The sequence below is a fragment of the Pinus tabuliformis genome, chromosome 5_2, assembly GCF_031772625.1.
Source record: "Pinus tabuliformis cultivar Carrire ecotype Pingquan chromosome 5_2, CPIR1, whole genome shotgun sequence".
Taxonomy (NCBI): domain Eukaryota; kingdom Viridiplantae; phylum Streptophyta; class Pinopsida; order Pinales; family Pinaceae; genus Pinus; species Pinus tabuliformis.
The window spans coordinates 387,391,984-387,397,201 of NC_142306.1; the positions used below are offsets into that span (position 1 = coordinate 387,391,984).

General features: G+C 42.9%; 1 pseudogene; it reads left to right on the plus strand.

Annotated features, from left to right (window-relative positions):
- Positions 1 to 425: 425 nt before the first annotated feature.
- LOC149159134 (WUSCHEL-related homeobox 12-like) lies at positions 426 to 4,792 on the plus strand (annotated as a pseudogene).
- The last annotated feature ends 426 nt before the right edge of the window (positions 4,793 to 5,218 follow it).

Here is a 5,218-nt window from a genome sequence, read left to right on the forward strand (position 1 = left end):
CCAATGCCACCCCAAATGTTACAGGTTTTTATGGTGCATGAATGAATACACGGGGTTATACCTCTCGACCGTCCATTAAAATCAAGGGATTGAAAATACCATCCAAGGAGCCAGGATTTGAGCAGGAGGGTGATAGCATTAGCTAGGCCTAGAGTTTCTTGGAGGAAAAGGACATCAACCAATTCAGTGTTAAGCAGTCTACGAAGAGCTAGTTTTTTCCCACGGCTAGCTAACCCTCAACAATTGAAAGAAAAAAGCTTCATGGGGGGGGGAGCATCTAGGGTGTTTAATTCTCTAAGTACCCGATCGATAGTGTTGTCTTTTAGATGTTATCTCCTCCCCATCCTGCAATTTTTCTTTAGACAAGGAGGAAGGTCGACCTCAAGGTGGCTTCGGGGGAATGGGGGGTGTCCAATCCAATGCCCATGGAATCAAGGGCCTATGAATGTACCCAGGATCGAAGAGGGTATCTGGGGGATAGGGTTCCTTGTTCAGAGTCAGAGGATTTTGCAGGGGCAACCTCCGAAAAGGATAGCGGGGTGCAAGAGAAGATGGGGGGAGGGGGTGAAGAGAGCATGACAGGGTAATCGGAGGCTAAGTAATGGAAGCATAGGCCTGATAATTAACTGGAGTAAATTCCAAGAAAACAGATGGAGAAGAGAGATGTACAGAGGAGGGGGTAGAGTCGAACATACCCGTGGAGAGCGCAGCCTTTGTAGTCAACCTTTCCCTGGTCAGAGGAGGTGAGGGAGGCCAATATGGTGCTTTGCCATCCTTCTTCGTGGCCTCTTTGACTGGTGCCTCCACTGTTGCAACAGGGACAGTGTGAGTCACTACATCTTCAGATGAGGGTGGATTCTCTGGAGCTTGAGGGTCCTTTGTAGGTATGGTCTTTCCTTTTTCCCCTACTCGAGCCTTGCCATTTAGAGGGCATTCCTTATATAGGTGACCCACATTGTGGCACCCTCTGCATCGAAATAGAACCCCCTCGTAATAAAGTATCTGCAATCGGGAGAAATTCCTCCATTGTAGGGTGATGTGCTCCTGTAAACCCTCCCTGGTATCTAGGTGAACCAAAATCCTTGTGTATTCCATCATACCAATGGAGAGTTATGACTTATCATGCTCCAGATAGGAGCCCATAGAGTTTCCAATGTGTCGAAAGATGTCTTCAGACCAAAATTGAAGGGGTAAACCTATTAGATGGACCCATACTAGCCCAACACCTAGCTGTTCTCTCTCTGGGTTGAAAAGAGGGTTCCATTGGCGTAGGAGGACAGGGGCCTGTTTAATGTGCCATAACGAGGATAGGGCCCAATTCATATGCTCAGCTCTAGCAAAACGCAACGCGAACCATCCTCTTACAAAGGTTTGGACGAAGGGTAATTCGGCCAAGTGTTGTCCCCATACCTCTGGCATCCATAGCTTCAATCGAGCCTTGGTGTAGCTCCTACCCCGAACCATTCCAACCAAGACTTGGTCAGCGATGTCCATTGTGTCTCCCCACTGAATATCCTCGCCAAGGCGAATGATGACCTCTTCTGCCCTGGATTTAACACACTTGTGTTTCTTGCTCGGTTGATGACCCGCGTCAGTGGTGTCCTGTCGACATTCGCTTGAAGGAGGGTTTGGTTGAGAGTGTTCAGGGTTCAGGTGCGGTCTGGTGGGGAAGGTGTCCGAGAGTGGAGGGATTCCTATGAAGCTACCAGAGAGGGGAGCAGATAGAAGAGTCGCAAGGGGAGTCCCCTGAACTGTAATCGAGGGTTCTTTGGGGAGAGGGTAGGAGGGGATATGAGAACCAGCGAACGGGGGGGAGGAGGACAGTGCGAGGAAACGGCAGCTAGGTTAGGGTTAATGAAACCGGCTGCAAAATGTAGTAAGGATGGCGATGGGGGTGGGGTGGAGAGTGCCATCCAGCAGGGGGAGGGCTCAGGTAAGGTTACAATCAAGCAAGAGGGACCCGAGATCGAGGGCAGGGTCGCGATGGTGTCCAACAAATCGCTACAGAAAGGGAGCAGGCTTTCCAATGTCACATGGGGAGTCGTCCAGATGGAGGCACCCTCTAACGGGTCTTCCGAATAGTCTACCATGTACATATCCATAGCTGCTCCCGAAAATTTCTCGCTAATTGCCTCCGTAATTTGTGAATGACTGTCACAGTGTAACCAAGGGCTAGATGGGGAAGGCAGTAAAAAATTCTTGCTGAATCACGGGAGGTGAAAAGATGAAGCCGCGAATGGGGTAAGTGGTGAAGGCTGAAACGGCGTCAAGTACAACAGCAGGGATAGTCGATTTAGGATGATAGGAAAGGGTAAGGTGCTTCAGAAGTGACTGCAGAGAAACCCTAGCCCTTGTCGAGCGGGTTTCGAAGCTCCATCTAGAAAGATTTCTTTGAGAGGGAAACATGTAATGCTCATTCGTATGAGATATGTCGTTTGAATGAGTGTAATCTCATTCGTGAAAAGGGTGTTCGATGCATATGTCATTTATATACACCATATGTCATTTATATGAATATGTTCATTTGACTTTCAAACCATTTGCACTCAACCATTCAATGCTATGTGACTCCTAGGTCACAGACGGCCATATTGTCATTTGACCTTCAAATCATTGGCGTTCAACGAACCATTCAATGCCCTTATGTAAGTAACTGCACCATGAAATCATTCCACCGTGAGCTTGCAGCTATTCAGTTGTACTATTTTCTTGATCATGGCATTTCTGGGTGCTTTATAAATTGAGAAATGTGATAGTGATCTATTCACACTTCTTGGAGAGCCCAGTGTAGTTTCGTTGTTCTCGTTGAGTCTATAAATTGCAGGAGCGGCAACAAAGTACCGGGTCAAAGGCAACTACGGAAAAATATCTCCTGCAGATCAGACCATTCGCACAATATGAATTCCAAAAAGCATTGGCCCAGAATGTTCCTGAAATCAAAGTCCTCCAATCAATTGCCAGAAACTTCTAATTTTTCAGCCGTGAGGCCAACATATTCTGAAGGTCAGCAATATTTTTCTGTTGCATGTCCAAACTAAATCAAGCTTGTATACACAGGAGCATACACAAATACATAGATATAATATTGTCTCAGTCATGTTTACATTTCCATAAGCAAATATAGTACTTTCTCCGTCATCAGATTGATATAGGTAGTGACATAGGGATCGCAGCTAGTTTGATTAATCAAACTGTAATTTGATAACGTTAAGTTGGGGAATGGTTATTATTTTATGTTAATGATATAATTCTATAATATGTTGATAAATGCTGTTATAATAGCTTGGCATCTATAAATATTGCAATTGCATCTGTAAATTGTTGTAATAGCTTTGAGTCTATGAATATGGTTTTGTTGTCTTACAGCCGTAGGTACCAACCTCACTCTAACTCTCTGACCGTAATAAAAACTAAAAACCATTTTCTTTAGGTTTTAAAATGATGTGCCATTTCAATTAAAAGTCGCATGTACAGTAAAAGATTAAGTTTTGATAGAATTTCATACGGTAATTGGCAATATCGGTGAATATACCCTAATAGAGATTTGATATTAGTATTCATAAATATTTTTTCCATAGAGCAGGTGCATTGTCACGTAATTATTTGCGGGAGAAGGAAACGAGCATGCCCACAACAAAAAGATGGCATCCAAAACCAGAGCAGATCCAGATCCTGGAAGCTATATTCAGTTCTGGCGTGGTAAACCCTCCCAGAGAAGAAATAAAAAGGATCAGAGCACAGCTCGAAGAATTCGGGCAAGTTGGTGATGTAAATGTGTTCTACTGGTTCCAGAATAGAAAGGCCAGAGGAAAGCGAAAGCGACATGTCCAAGATGCACAAAAGTCTAAACCTTGCCCCAAGGGTGCAAAGACCACATCTTCAACTGCATCAACCTCAACAACATCAACGTCAACATCAGTGCAGTCTAAACCTATAACGGTTGGAAATCAAGCCCCCTCATCTTCTACTGTGCCAGTATCTTCATTGCCTGGGAACCATTACGAGATGCAGGTGAACCAATAAATGAGCAATACTCAATGCAGTAACATGCAAGCATTAGGAGGGGCAGGGACAACAGGAAACAGCGGAATTTTGAATGAAGGTACATAGGCACTGATACTAGTGGAATAGTATTGTTACCATGTCTAAATTTCAAGCTGCCAACATATCATATACATATATTTGTGCTCTGTTGTGACACAATTGTTTTCATGTCTAATATTAAGCTCGGTCTGCAGGAGGTGTGCAGGAGGACTCCGTGACTAACGCTAACCGATCAATACAATGACATTCCAATGGAAGTCCCCAAGGAGCCCCTGAACTTCAGGGCTTTCTTCGGGGATGATGCACTTTTACTCCATTCCTCTGGCGAGTTGGTGCTAGTGAATGAATGGGGATTCACCTTGGAAGGCCTGGAGCATGGAGCTAAATATTTCTTGGTATGCTATACATATTCCTTATGTTCATTTATATGGAATCAGCCTTAGTATAATTAAGTCTCAAAAAATTAAATAAATATAGAAGTGTATTGGTCTGATCTGAGTGGCCTTATGGGTATATTTCTCGATATTAAATCTAGAAATGTATTGGTTTGATCTAAGTGGCCTTATGGGTACGTTTTTATTCTATTTTTGCAGATATGAAGGCTATTTTATCAATGGTGGATCTGCTTTCCTGGTTCAGCTTCTCGTTGAACACTGTTGCTTTTGCAGCAAAATTCTCTGTTACTGTTAGATTCGACACTTCAGATTTGATATATCGAGGCCATATGTTTTATTTATTTATAAATTGATATTTTATATTCTATGGTACCAAAACAAAAGGCCTTAGGCACTGTACGGCATTAGTTTAAATCATTTTTGTTGCTATGGACCTCATCAGGATGACGGGGCCCAAAATTGGGTGGCTCACGTGCTGAATTATTAGTTTCTATTAATGGATGCTAAGTAAACAATTCAGGTGCACAAAGTTTTAATTATGCAACTTCCAAATCCCTAACTTTGAAGTATAATTCCTTGGAAACATGTGTGAACTGTGAAAAATAAATCATTACATTATTATTATGTTTCGCTATTTTTTATCAACCATGATTGGTTTATCACGGGTACATAATTAGGGAGGATTAATAGATCATAATTGATTATGGTTGATTTTGGTTTATTATGCTTAAATATAGTAATAGTTGATAGTAGAGTATGGTTAATAGATCTTTGACTTT